We start from the raw sequence: 18,993 nt of genomic DNA, 5'->3' as shown, positions 1-18,993 counted from the left end.
GGACCAGCAGCAAAACAGTTATTTTTAATTGGTTAATGATTTTAGTTCCTATTAACAGTTATTGACTGTTAAAAGCTGAAAAACATTTAGATAAGCTAAAGAAGCTGGGATAGAGAAGGAACACATAGAGTTTGTACGTTTCCATTGGAAAGTGTCTTGTCTTGGCACAATGATATTAAAGACAATGAAAAGTGAAATTAACTGTTGTTTGCTATTGCTTACATCTCACTAAACAAACCAGCCAGTGGGGTATTTTTAAATGAGATGTCTTGTGTCAAACTGCATAAAAATTGAGAAGGCAGTGTACCATGCCACATGTAATAAAAAATGAACATTTCAATTGTAGTACTTATCAACTAAACATCTAAGACTGAGACTGATTAGGATAATGGGCTTTCTGTTCATTAATTTCTGCAAAACTGCTCATTGAATTGTTTCTAATTGGTTGCAAAAAAAATACAAAAAGAAAATTAGCTGAATGCATGCATTTGCATATTATTATTAATTCAGAACTAACCCAAAGAAAGTTGCCTATTTTTTCCTTTCTGTTGTTATTGCAGTGTAATTTTATTTGACATGCCTATTAAAAGTTATGACATGATAAGTTTATGTTTGGTCAAGCAGTTTTACAGGAGATTGCAGGGACTGGTGTATTCAGATATTCTAAGTGAAGGGGTTTTACAAACTGCATAAATGTCATTCCTGCTTGTCTAGAAGATATGTACAAGTATAAATGATCACCTTCAGTAACATTGTAGCAGGATCGTTATTCTTACTGTATAAGTGCTGTAGATTAGTGTTCTGGACCTGTTTCTGAAGGTTCAATTCCCAGATAAGATCCGCTGTTGTAGTCCTGGGTATGCTGTTCTGAGCATTGTCCAGTTTAGCAATGGAAAAGAGTTTGTACAGAATGTAAATGTTTATTTATAGTATTAAATAAGACATTTTAGAGGCATTTTGTTTTTAAATGTTACTTTATAAACATGTTTAAGTGTACTTTTAAGGCACACTTCTTTGGGGGTTCGGCAGTTCATACCACAGCAGTTTTCACCATCATTTCAATGGAAAGGCTGAGATTTCTGCAATTTAATCCATTCCGGTCCTGTGTAGGAGTCCTGCTGTGAGAATGTGGAGAGTCATTAGGGCCCTGCATCCCAGCATCCTGGTGGCCTGAAGTCCAGGTTGTGTTGCCAAAAAACACTTGCTTCTCACAGCCCTGCATCAGATCTAAAGGCAGCAGGACTTGGTTCTCATTACCAATTATAATAAAAGGACTGGAGCAATTAAAGGCCTGGGACTTCTAAAAGTGCATCCTGGTGAGCGTAACAGATCTGAGCCTCTTCAGAGCAGTATGATAATGTGAGGCGCATTCGAATCTGGGACTTAATGAATATTTTAAGACTAATCTGTGCATATCTAATTTATGCATTCAATATTTAATTTAAATCATTTCTGAGATTCCAAATAATGAAACTAAGACTGAGGAGAAAAGTAGAGTGTCACTGCACTGTAGCCTACTGCAGGCTACGCAGGGCTTTCTCAAACCCCTCAGGCTTGCTTATCTAACCCAGGGATGCAGGATGTATCTGGCGAACCCTGACATCTGCAGACCGCAGTGAAGTAGATAGAGCAGGACATCCAGGCAGGCAGGCAGGCAGGCAGGAAGGAAATTGTCTTTTATTTTCTTGAGAAGTACGTCAGTTGTAGTGAAATCTTCTAGGATTCAACGGGGTTCACCTCAGAAGCTTGTCATCTGCTTGCATTTCTGTGTATTTTCCGTAGGTGTGAACAATGTTAATAAAAATTCCTAAAATACGTCCAGAAAGCTGGACCCATGGCAGGCCTACAAAGTACTGGAGCTTTTTAGTTTCCCCTTCACTTTTGTGCTTGTGGATTCCACTTTGATAAATAAGTGTCAAAGAATAATGTCTGCCTCCTACCATTACAAGATACAAGTGTGTGATGAATTCGATCATCTTGGCACTGGTTCTGAAGGGATATCAAGATTAATTCTGCCAGAGTCTGAGTTTTTAGAAGAAAGCTGACCAACACTGTGCAGCTGTTTATCTTTCATGGCTCCTGTGGGTCTTTCTGAGCTGGTCGGCAGTTCTTGTCTCTGCTTGCTTCTTCTCCTCATGCTCCGCCTTTAATAAGAGGTGTGCATGACCTTCTGTGTAAACTACAGTTCAGTAGTCCTCCTGCTGTGCTGAGAGAGATATTGCTTTCAGGGAAACTTGAAAAGAAATTATTTATCTTAAGTCATATTCCTCATTTTAAAAATCACGTTTTGCTAAGATACACCACATGTGCCACCAGTTCCTCATGAAAGAAGAAAAGAAGTTTGATTTTAAATTAGGTAAGGTTTGGGTCTTAGGTATATTTTGTGCTAAGTTCAATAGAGAAATAATTAAATGAGATGTCCAGGAAGTATAAGGCAATAATGCAATCTGTCATTATCCACAGGAAGAAGCACAGCCTTGAGCAAAAATTAAATATTTATTCCACAATCTTACAAAATTATAGAAGTTTATGAAAGAAAATATTGTTTCTCAAATATGGACCATCTTATTCTAATTAAAGAGGCTTGGAGTCTGTGTTTATTCTGTAACACTGTTCTTGCTGGTCGGAGTGTATATTTGCTCAGTGCAGAATATCATTTTCAAGGAAGAAGTCAGATTTCATCACGTACAGTACTCTCCCTTTGCTTCATTATCTCCAGCCTGTTGCTACTGACCCTGAGGTGGGGATTACATTTTAAATTACAGAAACCTTATAATATCGTTGGAAGTTATAAATGTGGTTGGTCTACAATGGCTTTTCCCTCAGGTCAGTATGCACGGCCTGAGACCAATCTTTTTCATGGCAGTAGATTTGAATAATGCCGCCCAGCCTTCTGCCAAACGCTTAAATCCTGAAAGCCGCCAATAGCATTTTCAATCTTAATGTAAAAAGTGAGAGAATTGAAGAGATGAATCTTTAAATTGCCACAACATAGAATGATAAATAATGAAAAAAGGTGTATGCTAGACTTCAAGTGCATAGGAGTTCCCTGTTAGACTCACTGCTTTATTCGGATTGAATCACATCTCAGATTCAACGGCGCTGCTGTCCAGTCTTTACAATAATTTACAATTACATTTAAAGCCCTTACCTTGTCAAAAAGTAATCAAGGACATTTTGAATTCCTTGGAATGACCCTGTTCCCTTTGGGGTCAAATTTCACAAGCCTGTTACAATACCATACACAGAAAATGTAAAAATATGTCATCTGACCTTTTTTTATAAGATTTCGTACGGCACAGACAACAAAAAGTGTCAAATATTCTGGTGAACACACACATTTTGTACAAGAAGCAGAACAGAGAGAAGAAAAAAGAAAGAAGAAGCAAAGGTCTTGCTCATATTATAACAGCAATGAGCCAAAGGATACAGTAAATAAATGTGTTAATAAATAGCAGTAAGTAGAATTTGAAATAGCGTCTTTGTGGTTATGGCTTTCTGACGATAGCCCTGAGTAATAGGAGATATGGAAAGGAGGACTGTAGGCCTCTGTCCCTTTAACAAATTCAGTGGATTAGATAACAAGTGAGAGTTTCAGCTGGTTGATTTAATATAAAAAAGAATTCCGATTCAATTTCTCCTCGGAGCCTCGTAGTGTGCCTTTCATTCTTCCTAGATTAAGGGAGCATGTTGGACAACATCTCTCATCCACCGTGCAGATGAGAGTGGGGTGGCCCACTGCCAGTGTTAAGAGGATGAGACATGCGGGCAGTAAGAGAGGGGTACTGTACGATCAAGGGGGACAGACAGCAGATGGTTAAACGTTTAAGAAATGGAGATCCATACCAACAAAAGACTAGTTCTAAACATTAGAGTAGCAGGAGCCCACTCACATCTGACTCGTACTGGGTCTACGGTCAGATTCATTTTAGAGCATCTTGCACATTTGTTTAAATTGGCTATCTTAATGTGTTAGAAAGTCTCTGGTAGAGACTGGAGAGGTGTGTATGCAAGATTGTGTTGATTTCCAACTTTAAACTGCAACATTAATTACCAGCTCCTGTTCCCATGACTTTTACAAAAAAGTAAGGGGCAGTCCTGTGCCAAATTTTTGGAAATGACACCACTGTTCGCGACTGAGTTTGGAATTCAATATCAGATTTTAAGGGTATCAGGGGAAAGTGAGTCATTGTGTTGCAAACAAATCTACAGACCTGTACAAATGGAAAGAAATTTCTTTAAGAAGTTATGATTTAGTGAGAGCTGAGAAAAAGAGGCAAAAGCATTGCTTGTGCACACGTCATTGACAGATGCAATGCTGTTCCTATGCCAGATACAAAATACAGTATCATCAACAGGAGGTAGAATTGGCTTCTACATGTCACAGCCTAGAACAGGCCTGATCAGCAGGGACCTGTCTCATTGGAGAGCGCAAGGATAGGATGATGGATAAGCTGATGCCTCCATGTGTAAGGAAGGAGGCCCTGAGAATGAACCCAGTACTGCAGCATTGCTGTTCTTCGGCCTGATCTTGTCAGGTCTCGGTAGCTCTGCACGCTGGGTTGCTATAGTAAATGGTGGACCAGTAGGTGACGCTCTTCACTCAGGATCTGAATGTGAAACTAACGTGCCAGGGACCCTGTGCAATAGGAGGCACTATCCCTCAGATGAGGACTTCCGGGAAAGGAATATTTTCTGGATAGGCGGAGGCTTATTGTTCCAGATGAAAGAAGAAATTATTTGATCAAAAAAGTATTTGTAACAAATCTTTGATCCTGGAATGCGCTAAAGAAGAAAAGGCAATTTGGTGAGAGTCTGCATCTTAACAGATTTAATATGATCTGCCGAGGAAAGTGGTAATGCTGACCATATGTATGCACGATGATTATCATAAGGGCACTCATGCAGCCCAAACAGTCAATGTACAAACTCTTTATATTGTTCAAAAGCAGCTGTTCCTCATTTTCTCTTTATCACGTGATGCACACGGGAGCCAATAGCACAGTGACACATAAGCAGGACACAAGATATACTATGGTATCCCAGTTATACCCACTCTCCAATAACCTGAAGGACTGAAGAGACAAATCCAGACTAGTGTGTAAGCCAGTTATTTCCAAGATAAATTAATTTCACCGTGTTGCCCATAAGCACCCACCCTGAAACGGAATATGAATGCAAGAGACACAGCGATCGAACTGATTTTTCACAAATTCATGTGTTTATTGTAAAAGGGTTTAATATTGTTCTGTAATCAGGATGTAATGGGAAATGGCCTTATTCTGTTGACCTCTAGGAGGCTTCACACCAGAGGGATCTGTTTCTCCCCCTCTCCCTGGCCAAACCTCGCTCGCTTCCCGCACCTGGTCTGTCAGGGCTGTCCTTCAGAGCGCCTGGTTGGACCCTATGCGGCGCTGAGTCTGTGGGCAGCTAGTGTTTGGTGTTCAGATCCCAAGGGCAAAAGGCAAAAGTCGTTGTGGTGGTAGAAGAGCCAGGTCGGGTATCACAGGAGTCAGGTCGAGAGCATCCACATCCAAAACGAGAGGCGGGACCAAGCCGAAGCCGGGGGAAAAACAAGGCGGGGTCACCAGGAATCGGGTCGAGAGTATTAAACGCGCACAGGAGAAAGCCAGAGGTTATTCTCACTAGTGAGCGGGGACTGAGTGGAGCGAGAGGGTATAAACAGGGAAGAGCGTGAGGAGTGGCGATTGATGAATTAGTGTGCAGGTGCTGGTTGTGATGCTGTCCGTGACACGGTCCTCACACACGGGCTCAGTCTCCTGCTTCCGGGCTGAGGGGCTCGCATGCTCTCCTCGTTATTGACGTTGCTGCAGGCCCCAGCGCCGGAATGCGATCCCCCAGTCAAACACGCTGCTAAAAGCCTCATCTCTGCCGCCAGCCCCGGGGGTCCCTGGTGGCTCATTAGCTACATTTGCTTTTGGCTCGTAACATCCAAAACAAGCCCTTGTTCCTTCCTGAGAGGAAGCTGAGAGGTTCTCTTTTAAATTATCAGTCATACCGAATCGTTAAGATGAGGCAACGCAACGGACATTGAAAACATGAAAAATGTGCCTTTTCTGATCTCAGCTGTTACTTGATGACAGATGTGCAAAATGGCTTATGCATGGCATGCCTTGCCCACGCTGATCTGCATGGTGCTGTAAATGAGAGGGAGAGAAATGTAAATAATACACATTTATTTTATCTTATTACTGCCCTTCAATGAAAATTCAGGACCCTCAAGTCAGCACGTAACAACAACTTAACAAGATCAGGCTGCCAACACTGTTTCGCACCCTGTTGGAAATGACTGATTTTAAAAGAAATACAGACTGTATCAGTGAGCTCTGTGTATTTTAAAAGCTTCACCCATTTAAAAAAAAAGTAATTCGCAATAAATGTGCATTGAAAAATTCCGTGGTCCAAAAAAAAAACATTACATTTTAGTAAAATTCAAGTCCCCATCTGTTAGAGCCACCAACACTTCCAAGCCACTGCATCAAGTTTACATTCATTTAAAATCATTGTGAACAGATGGCTGGAAGCAGCCAAAAATATTCCTTTCTAGCCTTTCTGGAAGAATACAGACACTGCTTCAATTTGTCAGTAGGTTTAGTACTAATGACATTCTTTTCATGCTACAGTTGGCTGGAAAAGTAGAAAGAGCTGGTTCAATCTCACCCCCAAAAGACAAGGCCCCAGAGGTCAGGGTCATGGCCCATTATGAGCACAGCCTGGGAAAACTTATCTTGACACCATGCATTTGTATCCCTTTCACCCGGCTACAGCTCGCTTTAATCCCCAACCATATTGCATCACTTACTGAGGCAATTATTGTGGTCGGAACTTCAGATGGATCAGAAAGAGATTGTGCCATTTGTGCACACAGTTTCAAAAATACCCGTTGGAACGCTGTAGATTATGTCCAACAAATATGCGCAACATTCTGTGAATTGCATAGTAAGCGCAGGAGTCTTTGAGCTGGGCCCTAGATTTTGCAGCAGACATGCAGTATAGTTTTAACAAGTATACATACGTACATCAGAGTATTGTATGTTCCCTAACGTACAGTATGTATTTACCATGTAAGGAATCATTATAAAAAATACAAAATGATAAACACACAAAGACAAACACATACACATCCGATCTTTAAAACAGTTTCTTTAGGAATGATTTGTAGTAAACGGATGAGTCAACTCCTCATTTTGCACATTTTGGAACCACGTCTACCTCATATATTTTGGTTTGAATGCACATCACTGATCATCACAATGCAACAAAGAACAATGGAGTTTTTTTTCCTGGAAAATGAGCTCGGTAGTAGGACGGTCTCGTACTCTTTACCATGACGACTGTGTAGTAAGAGAAAGTAATGATGCTGGCAAAGAACCCAGCTGGCGAGCTACAGGCCACAGGCAGAATAATTACAAAAGAGTGAGTGAGAAGTGAGAAAACAGGAGGACAAGCAGTCCGTCGTGGGAGGTGCAATTTCAAAGAACTTGCTATTCAAAAATGTGTGAGCTGAGATAATGACCAAAATGATTCTAGTTTAAATGACAGCCAATCTGGACGAGTTTCAGCTGTGTTTCAAAAACAAAACTGTTGTAAACCTTCGATTTGCAGACAAAACAACTCTGGCAGCTGGGAGCAGATGGCCAGACAGTCCACTTGTGTGCAAAAGAGGTCTGAAATTGTTAATGACAATGTTAAAAACCAGTCCTCAAGAGTTATCATGACCAATTTGCTGTTTTTTTCCAGTAACAGGAATACTTAGAATTTGTCTGTTTTTTTTACTGTGGTGCCAGTGCAGTGGTTCAATGAAGCCTGTCACATCCAGAGATCATGAGCTCATATCCCAGGCGCCAGCTATCAGACTTGGATCTCAACTGCCCGAGAGTTTCCTGAAGGTAGTTCAGGCATGCAGCGGGCTCCCTTCTCAGCAAGCGCAGCAGAGAAACTACATGACCCTGGGGAAAGTTCTTCTACCCTTACTGTAAGCTCAGCTGTATGCTGATTAAAGACACTGAATCCCCAAGGTAGAATAAAGCCAATGGTGATTTTTAAGTAGTTTAATTCCTGTTGTATCGTACAAAGCACAAATCAAAATGAGAACTGGAAAAAGACAATATGGGCGCATTGAGCTGACAAACAGATCTGACACAAAAAAAAAGAGCTGTTGGAAACCCAGAGTGAAATACTTAGTAACATCAAGTTTAAATTTACAGGAAAAGTACATGGTTCCCACCCAGGAGGTTCACTTCCTTCCCAGTGTAATAGATCAGATGACATAATTAACCACTTAAGAGCAAGGATGGGCGGGTAATGTAATTAAACTTTAGAGAATGGAACTATAACAAAGGCACTGACTGCGAGGAACGGATTTGTCTCTTTTCCTGCAGTGCACTACCTCCTGAATAGCCGATCACGGGATTTCCTTACACTGACTGAACCTGTTCACAAAGCTTTCAAGAGATTAACTTTAATTGACTAAGAAAACACGATATTTTCCCAACTGCAAGTTGGCTTTACTCTACTGCTCTTTTCAGAGTATGGTAACTTTCCATAAAAAAAACCTCTTAGATCTCAAATACCAGAGGCTTTCTAGGATTAGGTTCATTTAAGGAGGGAGCATGTTTAAAATCTAGAAGGCATTTCTTTACTCTGAGTGTTGTGGGGGTCTGGAACACACGGCCCAGCCATGTGGATGAAGCTGATTCCCTGACTTCTTTCAAGAAACTGCTGAATGAGATCCTTGGAGCAATTAGCAACTCGCAACCCAATGAGCTAGATAAGCTGAAAAGCCTTCTTTCATTTGTAACCTGTCTTATGTTCTTGGGAAGCACTGGAGCGCCTTCAGCATGCTGTGATTCATTGATTTTAAGACTCTGTGTATGAACAGCTGTTTACTGTGTGATCTATGAGATTTAAAAAAACCTTTATACTTTCAGAATGAATGAATACATCTTTTTATCAATTGGATAGTCAGTAGCTTTTAGGAAATCAGTTTTCTTTGCTCTTTATTTTCTTATTCAGACGGTATTACACTCGTCAAAGTTAACCCAAACTGTACTATAAACAGAAAATTCAATTCACAGACCATTCACTGTATCCATCTATCTATTTTATTCTTTTTAATGAAATGTTTATGGCAGGAAAGCTATGTATGGTCTAGTTGAAAATTATATAAGATATTATTCATTCCTGCTTATCTGTGTTAAAACAGAATGAATTAATCACAGGCTTTAGACATTGCTGCAAACCAGTCTGAATTGGTTGCAGTGAGTCCCAGTCTCCACTATAAGCAAACCATTTGTCTACCAATGTGTGCTATTCTGAATTCTAATTATTCTGCATGAACATAAACAAAAATGTATCAAGCCAGTGTGATTTGTGGGTAAAGTCAGCATTGTGAATACAATGAATAAATTTCAGATTCCTCACTGTCCCAGATGATGAATAGCTTCAATTTAGCAGAATGCTGTTCTTTTTTGTATAATAATTACCGGTTTGAGAAAGAGAGTGAGAACAGTTTCTTTCCCTCAGTGTGGATTTATTGCTTAGTCTGTTTGATTACAAATGCATTGAGAATAATTTTCATTCCTGTGAAATGGACACATCTGTAATTTTAATTTTGTTCTACATGAAAACAAATGCATAATGTTTACTATTTTGAATATAGCACCAGATGCCTCATGAGTATGCTAATATATTGGGCTTGAGGTTCCAATTGAACTCAGGGTCTCATATATCAACTTTTTCTGTTGAAATTATATCAATAATTGTTGGTTAATTAACAATTAGGTTATACAGCAGTTAAGCTAAATTAAAGAGCAGTCCTAGGGGGTTCAACGGCTCAGCAATTAGCACTGATTAGATTCACAGAGTGAAACACAGGATGTGGCAGGCAGTGAAAGTGAAGAATGCTCTCACGCCACATCAATCGAAATGCTCTCATTTGCAAACTACAGTGGAAAATGGAAACTGAAACTGTTCGTCATAGGAAGGGAAAATGTATTTAACCAAGTCGGTAAACAGTGAATTAAAGGTTTAATTCAAAAATTAATATTACAAACTGAGATCCGAATATTATATTTTTCTGTCTCAGACATAGTCACATTAAATAAACATCCACCTCACAGGTCAGTATATTGTAGACAAGCCTTGACCATAGGTTACAATTAATTCCAATTTTTTTTTAAATATAACATTTTCAAAATCATTTACACCTCCTCCCTCAGCTTCTCCCTCATTTCCTCCTCCAGCCCCTCCTTAAGCTCCTCCTTTACTCTGTTCCGCCTCCAGCTCCGCCTCCAGCTCGCCAACCCCTCCTCCAGCTCCGCCCACAGCTCATCCTAAAGCCCCCTCCCCCCGCCCACCCCTCCTGTAGCCCCTCCTCCAACATGGCCTCTAGCTCCTCTCTCAGCTTCACACAAGCTCCTCCTCCAACTCCTCCTTCAGCTCCTCACACAGCTTTGTTAAATTCAGAGATTGGGGTGATTAATTTGAGTTGGTTAGCCATCACAATTGTGTGAATGTTGAATTTCCCTTAACCATTTGAAAGTAAATTTGGAGGTGTGATTCGAATGGAGAGTTTAAATTTGCAACCTAGTTTGAGCTCCTAAACACAGGAAACCATGTTTTTGGTTAAAATAGATTCCAATACGTTTTGGAATCTATTACAACCTGAGTTTCACATTTCTGTGCTAATCTGTTACTGGAGAGATTGTCAAAACACCTAACTGGGGTTTCAGGCAACCATACCATGTGGTCCAATTTGACTTAAAAGAAAATGAATTTATTTTTAAAATGCCCAACTATTGCCTCTTGTCAATTAACCACTTTTATTTGGGGACACAACTTTCTTCATCCTTTTTTTTGGTAGGGTGGCAACCACATTATTAGTCTTGAACCTCTTGAAGATGGACACAACCATTGGAACTGGGATGTACAGCTTCTATTTTTTATAGATGCCATGTACTGTACATTGCAAAGGTCGATAACCTTTTGCCTGACCGCTCTCTGACTTTCACCATGATGATTAATGATACTGACTGGATTGTTATCGGGGTGACTTCCAAATAGTAAGAGAAAGTACTATCCTTGGGATGACCACTCAGCAGTGAAGTGTTAGATCTGCAGCATTGATTCTCAAAACATTTACAGAGTGAGAGGAAATTAGTTTTTAGAAAAAAAATATTGCTTGGATTTTCTTTTATTATAACCAGTACCAATGGTCTTACATGTTTTTCAGTTATGCAACAACTACTGATTGTAAACTTGCATTTTTTTGCTAAGACAAGCTTTAATTTATATTGAATAAACTGGGAGGCAAATGAGCATGTTTGAACCTGAGCATGTTTAACAGACCACTGGATCCCTATTTACTAGTTCTGTTGCATCAAATGATTTAGACTGAAATTCAAGACAGTACTTTGACTTTTTTCCTCTCAAAGGTCATGATTGTCAGCCATGTGGTGCATCTTTAAAATGTCCCACCAGGTCCTTAGGGCAGCCCAGAGTGAGAAGTCAGTTTCATTCTCCACACTTTAAAGCCTACAGCTGGACATCATTTTTAATGTTGTACACATTTGCACTTCAGCATCAGAGAACGTGATCCTGAGACCCCCTGTGGGTTCATTCAGCCCAATGCCAGGAGTAAGAACCATTTCCCCACAAGCACACACGAATGGCCCCACCAAAGATAATGTCCGACCTCTGAAAACATGACTTCCAAGAGACCAATAGAAGAAGTTGATCGCCTGTGTGGCCCCAGCTGTCCCGGCTCCGAGAGGATGAGCCCCAGCTGGGCGGGTCCTATAAAGGCACACTGGACACCCCCCGACGGGACGAGCAGGGCCACCCCCGGAAGGGGGAGTTTTACACCGGCAGTCCCGGAGGGGATTGCACCCGCGTAAGGCGTTCTTTTTCTTTTTTTCTGTTCCGTCCCGTCGCGTGTTTTCACCGGGGCAGATACACCTTTCACACACACACAGTTTTTGTTGTATTTTGGGCCTTGTGCGCCCTGCCCTGCCAGACTCGACCCCGCTGAATAGCGCAAGTCCAGTCTGGTCACCGCTGTGCCGGCGGTTCTTCTTGTTCCCAGGCTGGACCCCGTTAAATAGGCTAAGCCCAGCCCGGAGATCGCGATGTTACAGCACCTTTCTTTTTGTTTTTTGTCCCATGTTTTCGAACTTTGTGTGTTGTTTTCGGTCCCTGCTGACCTCGCACCGGTGCTTCCGACCCTCAGCTAGGGGCGCTGACTTTTTACAGGTGCTCCGCCCGCCCCCACAGTCTTCCCACACTTTCAGAGCAAAAACAGTTCAAGGGAACAACAGCAAACATTCCTGACAAGTTGCAAATGTCCGAATGAAACGAGGGAGATATCAGGACATTTTAGTAATTTTTCTTATTTTTGACAAGCCCCTGAGCCATGCTCCAGGCTGTGATGATTTCTGCTGTTGGGTGCAATGCATCACCCTTGTAGCAAGCAGACCTTCCACAAGGCCTGCTGCAGATTAGTAACATAATAAAAAGCACACAGAGGCTACAGAGAAAAAGTGATAATTCCGAGCTTTAGTATGAAATAATGCAAATGCTGACAATGACCCAAGCGCATGACTAGACCTGCACACATTCAAAAGTCATTAAAATGTATCAGTCTGAGTTCTGCGCAGACTGTATCTGTGAAAGCCCATACTCTGTGGAGATTCAGAGGTTCTCAAGGATTAGAGCACAATGTTGTCTGTCAGTCAATGCAACTCACACTGCCTACTGCATGCATAATGACAGCTGCCATTGAGCTGCCTCTTTGTTAGGCAATTTATACTGAACAATATAAAAATGAATAGAATATGCCTTTGCAAATCAGAATACGCACATGTTTGAAAGATGAAGTATATTGGGAAATGAGTTGTGTAAGTTGCTGCAGGTCTGTGCACGCGAATAATTTAATGAATCTTGTGGGAGTGGGACTGTGGAGGGGGGTATTTTTAATTATGGATTTCTAGGTTTAAAAATCAAAAGTCTAGTAGGAAGCTTAAACAACTGGAACCCAGTGTCCACAAAGTAATCATATAGTTTATTAGCGATACGGTGGCGGAATGTTTTATTAAAAGCATTTTAGGAATCATGTCTGCATATTATTCAAAGTGGGAAAAAAATAATTCCTTATCAAATAATGATAATTCTACATATTCTGTAGGCAATTTAACTTCCTGTCATGGAGCCTGTGGGACCGTGAAATATATTTTTAAAGTATTTTTCTCTACAATCCACACGAGAAAAGAAAACGTTTACTGGCTGGTCTTAAAGCTGTGAAACCTGTGATATTTCTAGTTTAGTCATACTTGCATTCCAAAAAACTTTTAACTATCATCCATGCTGCCAAACGTTCTGTTAATTTTTTTCCAACTCAGTAGGACTGCACAGCAGACACATTCTAGATCATCGTGACGTTTTTTGTTTCATCCTCAGACCAAATCTGGACTCTGTCTTTTCTCAAAAGAAAATCTACAGCTTCTCGAAATAACCATTTTGCCACCGGATTGCCGGATGTCATCACCTGTCTAGCAAGTTGCAACTAGAGCAGAATTTGCCTCTGAAACTAACAAGCCTCTCACATCTGCTAGTCTATGAGTCCCCCGTGTAAAATATGCAAACCATTTGGAAAGTAGGAGAATGTCCTTCAATATTACCTGTTTAACAATGTATTCAGTGTTTCTCCATCTTGGGAGGTTTGCATCCTGCAATATTTATCAGCTGTAACCACAACTTGGGTTGCCCATAGATTGTTAATTGTTGTGTCAATAAGGTTTAATTTCAATTGCCACTCATATCTGGTGGCCAATATATTAGACCACTCCTGCCATCACATTAATGCACTTTCCCTCAATTTCCATCTCTGTGCCCTGTTTCTAGTTTCTTTGTTGAATGATTCTTAAAGTGTTAGCATCAGTTCTCTATAGTTCAGAGAGTAAAACAGCTGTAATCAATTCAATTTTCCACATGTCTGTCCAGTTCTGAGCTCAGCCTTACTCTTTCTGAGTATCATACACCACTATTTTATAGTTTGATAGCCTGCAACCCACTCTAGGACCAAAGTCACAGTAAATACTACTCATACTAGAGTCTTGGTCATTGGAGAGAAACAGAAAGGGCACTTGGTCACTTCTTAAAAAATGCATTTCAAATATTAAATTTTTGCAGTGTCACTCATCATCTCAATGGTGCTTTAAATTGTGTTTTTGCAGGATTCAATGTTACAATAATAAACAGTATGAATGACAAATGTAATTTTATCCGGACTTTTTCAATAACAGACCGAAGAGAACATTGGATTTATAATGGTGATCTAATTTATAATATTGCCATAAATAAAGACGACTGAAGAATGGATTTTGTCTGTGTTTCATGGAAGGATTCTGCACATGTTTTGGGAGTGTCCAGATGTTCTCCTGGAAAATAGTCTCTTCCTGTTTGTCCTTTATTCTCAAAAGAGTACTGCCTGTTGACCTCTAGTACTCTTGCGTAAAATTATGTTGGACCTGCCCTGTGAGTCTCTGCATTCCCTCTCCTGGCGTCACTGGATCCAAAGTGTGCTGATGTTATTGACATAGAGCTCTGAACTGCTGGGGCCCAGGGTGCCAGTGGGGTTGCAAGCCTGGGCCCAGAGGGGAGAAAGAGGAGGGGACAGGGATGTGGGGTGGGAGAATGAGTCAGTTCATGTTTGTGTTGTATCTTGGCCGGAGAGTGATAGACATTGCCCGGAAGAACACTGTCAGCGGGCGATGACCAAGAGGTGCAGGCTGCGGGAACGGCTGTGAGGGATCCCAGCAGAATCTGAGAGAGGTTTCGGGTGCTGCGGTCAGCAGAGTTAAGTGCAGGCCTGGCACTGGGGCATGACCTACTGTAGCTCGTGGAGGCCTGAGTTCAGGACAGCAGCACAAGCTGGACAGAGCTGAAGAAAAACCACAGCTACAGTAGGACGCCCTGGCAGACATCGATGGAGAAGTCAGCACCCTGTGTCAAGCTATTGTTGACAAAACTGAGGGCACAATGCTCCCACCAAAGTTGTGAAGGTAACTAACTCAGTGTTGTGCTTCTCTTGAAATCTATGAATGTGTCACATCAAGGAAAACAGGCTGAATTCCACTCTAACCTTATACAGTCAGGTCCAGCGAAAGTTCAACCTTAATTCAGCTGGCGAAGTCATCTCTCAGCTCTCAGCCTGACCTGCTGAGTAGGTTGCTGCAGAATGAGGGCCACTATGTGTCACCCAGATGGACGCTCTCTTCAGCAGTGAGAGACATGATGCTGGAAAATTGTGAAAACCTGCAAACTTGGAAAATTTCATTTTTACACTGTACTTTACTTCTTGAGGTTGTATCTCTCTCTTTTTATGAATACATTTTTTAAAACTGGACAGGTGTAGGAATAAATCAGTAAAGGAAGATGCTGCTGTGACTTTCAGTGTCCAGTGGGTAAGGGCATCTGTTCTCTAATTAAATGAGGTAAAGCTCTATCAGTCCCTTAAGATTTTTACAGAAGAATCTTTGAGATGTTTTGTTTTCTGCACAAGACCAATTCCTGACTGCCTTCTACTGCTCATTTTAATAACAGTGATTTAAAGCATTACATTAGAGATATTTAACTCACAATACCTTTCTATGCAGTGTTGGTCTGATATTCAAATGCTGTGTGCAAGCATTATGCTTGATTTAGACTTGATTTCCCATAAAAAGTGCTGCATATTAGGCATTCCTATGAAGACGTTTGACAATAAACTGCATAAATATTGCCAAGCATTTCAACACACCAGGTGAAACAGGAACCTTTACTCCCAGTTTAATTGTCTTCTTTAAGGTAAAAAATAGAAAGGTCATGACCTCTTTTTAATTGGATTTAAAAGTCATGTGTAGAATGATATTGGCAATAGGTCTTTTTCTCTCAAGGAAGAGTATTGTCTCATAATGAATTCTGCTCCAGTGAAGACCACAGATATGGAAAAGAAAGACATAGATAGTTAAAGGAGAATTAACATAATTAATAACCAATCAAATTGTCTGCCTACAAGTATAATAGCTGTACAACCTCATTTGAATATTTCTGCACCATTTTTCCCCTTTTAAGGCTTGCTTCCTCAAAATCTAAATTGGCATTAATCAATTTAGATTTTAATAAGTACATTTAATTACAATACACCTACAAAGACAAATAGCCTACATGATTTAATGGAGTGCTCTTTCGAAGTTGTGTTGTATTTCAACAGATGATTGCTGTTACAACATAGTTATTACAATTTCTGTACATTTTTTTTAAGTTTAAAAACCAAGCACAATTAATCACCGTGTTTTGCTTATTTCTCCGTGCCAACAGCATGTAGAAACTTCATTCTAGAATACTCCATGACAACAGGAATTCCTGTGCTCTGAAAACACTCGATGTTGCAGCTTCCCAAGGTTCATTTTTCTTGCTATCGTTGGATATCAGATTCCTGCATGAAAGAAGAAGTAACTGGATAGTTGTAAAGCCACAGGAAGCAGTGGGTGCAAAAAGTCAGTACCATTAGCAGCCAGAAGAGAGGGAGCTGCTTTGTTTTAAAGGTGAGTCCAGCCCCTCACATCAAGCTCTTTTCACAGTCTTCAGGACTCACACGCAAAGCAGACTTAATGTAGGACCTAACTTCAGATCCAATGAACAACATGCCATGTTGTTGCTTTGTACGGTCAGGGTCAAATCCATTATCTCTCAAAACTGTTCCAGAGCTGTGCACACAGGAAAAAATGGTAACATTGTGTTCACAGCATTACAGCAGTCTTTTCATTGCCCCGTATGTGAGAAACGACACTTATCTGTACTGTAATTTGGAGCAGGATTATATTTAGTAACACATACCAACTGGTTTACCAGTAAGAGACTGAAACATTTCAGCATTGAAACAAAATTTGATATATAATTTTCCACTACTATAACCATTGGTTCCTATATGATAATATAATAATATGATAATACAATTGGTTTTAATGTGGCTTATATAATATGAATCAATATCATATGCACACCTCTGAATACTAACATACTAACAGCATAGCTTGTATATCATTTTATATCATGAGGAGGAGATATTTCTCGTTTCACTGTTGAGAAAGAATGCCGAAAGATCCACTCCCTCTTGTCTGCATTCAGCATCATACGCTTCCAGTCTAAGAATAACCATATAATATTGATCTCTGGATAAGGATGCAGCGCAGTATATAATGCGACTCAGTGTAATCATCCACCCAGAGATACAGCTGTGCGTGTAATAAGCTTAATGGACAGGACCTCCTCAGAATCATTAAATACAGTCATTGACAACAAAAAAGCCTTAGATTTCTGGTTAGCAGAGGATTACTGCATCACAGGGGAATATGCTTCTGCTCAGTAATCTAAAGCAGCAGATGGCAACAGTGTTCCAGGGAGGTGGGTCTATCGCAAGATTAGAAATTACTCAGAGGTAGTGGAGATGCTCAAGCCCTTTCAGATACCCGTGTAGTTCGGCGGATGGCATTATTCCAGACCTGGAATGTTTTATCAATTGCTACAACATGGAAAAACAATTCTGTGGGATTCTACAGGAGCTCTTGAAAAGAATGAACGCCTTCCCAGGTTAGGTCTCCTGTAGTGGTGTGACTGAACAAAGAGGTCATTAATATTCCTACCCCTAACGGACAGACGTCACTGCTTGGCATCAGCTATGACACCGACACGCTGATGAGTCCTAATAAGGGAAAAACAACTGTCTGTGGCTGCTGGCTATTATTTATATACACAAGGCAGAATCAGAACTCCCTTCAGACAGAACCAATATTCACATTTGCTAAATTCATGGAGTATAATAACTCTGGACAGGTATGGCTATCCCAACATTCCAATGCTGCTTTCCAGTAACTGTTAATTATTCGAACAATGTTATCTCAATCTATCTTTTTGTGACAGTTTCATTTGTTAAAGACGAACTGGTACAGATTTTGTCATGTGCTGAGTGCTCAGCATATCAAGCTGTTGAAATGAGCTATTTGTAGAAGAACTGCAGAAGTGTGTGCGAGCAACAGGACAGGGCGGCTTGCTTAGGCATGCTATAGGGAATGCTGACAGTGTATTGAACTGAAGGCATATTGCTGACAATATCTGTGATCCAGCTTTATCAAAGCAAACAAAGCAAAGACATCTCAAATACTCACAGCCTGTCGTCTCAACCCCCAGAACCCAGGAGGTTCAATACTCCTGCTCCTCAAGTCAACAGCAGCAGATGGCAACAAAGAACTGGTGTGAATGAAGTAGTGTGGAATGGCAGAGCAACTGGAGGAATTGCTATCAGATTGAAAATGGCATCAGCTCTAGGTTTCCCTGTTCAGGTGAGCTCTGGTGTGTGTCCTCACAACAGTGGACACACACATCTTGATTTCTGAGTAAATGAACTCTTTACTGTCTTTACTGTTGGACTGAGTATAACAGATCAGGTGAGATGGACGCCCTAGCCATGCGTCAGTGGTATACTACACATATTGGCTGAAATGTGATTGTGTACATCTGTCTATTAGATGTTAGAGGCGCTATCACAGTCAAGATCACAACCCTGACTGGACAGTGTCTTTGGACCTGAATTCAGACTTATTTCTCACTGTGAGAGAAAAACAGTGTTTACTTGCTTGGTGAATTTTAGATGTCTAAAGATATCTGAATGCAGACAGATGCAGTTGTGGGGAAAGAAAGCAAAATAAGGTACAATGACCCCTTTTCCTGTCAGCCTCCTTCCTGCTGAGGACTGAGATGTTGTGCCTCTTAACTCTGTGATTTAATATAACATTTTATACGTTCAATGCAAGGACACAATCTGTAGTTATTTTTTATTGTCATGCACAATGTTATTCCTCCTTTGAAATGATTTCCTCATCCACCAGAGGTACTGGCAGCTCTACAGTCCAAGTACAGTGGCTTGTCTGTGATCTC

At 40.7% G+C, this 18,993-nt stretch overlaps 1 long non-coding RNA gene across 1 annotated transcript in view; it reads left to right on the top strand.

Annotated features, from left to right (window-relative positions):
- Positions 1-18,993, top strand: part of LOC148649491 (uncharacterized) — a 42,705-nt gene that overhangs the window by 6,907 nt on the left and 16,805 nt on the right. The window contains exons 2-3 of the long non-coding RNA XR_015926371.1: positions 16,378-16,604; positions 18,247-18,398. This is a non-coding gene — a long non-coding RNA (uncharacterized LOC148649491). The remainder of the gene's footprint in view (positions 1-16,377; positions 16,605-18,246; positions 18,399-18,993) is intronic.

The sequence above is a fragment of the Lepisosteus platostomus genome, chromosome 14, assembly GCF_059453375.1.
Source record: "Lepisosteus platostomus isolate fLepPlt1 chromosome 14, fLepPlt1.hap1, whole genome shotgun sequence".
NCBI lineage: Eukaryota > Metazoa > Chordata > Actinopteri > Semionotiformes > Lepisosteidae > Lepisosteus > Lepisosteus platostomus.
The sequence above is the reverse complement of the archived record's forward strand: the minus strand, read 5'-3'. Positions and strand labels throughout refer to the sequence as shown.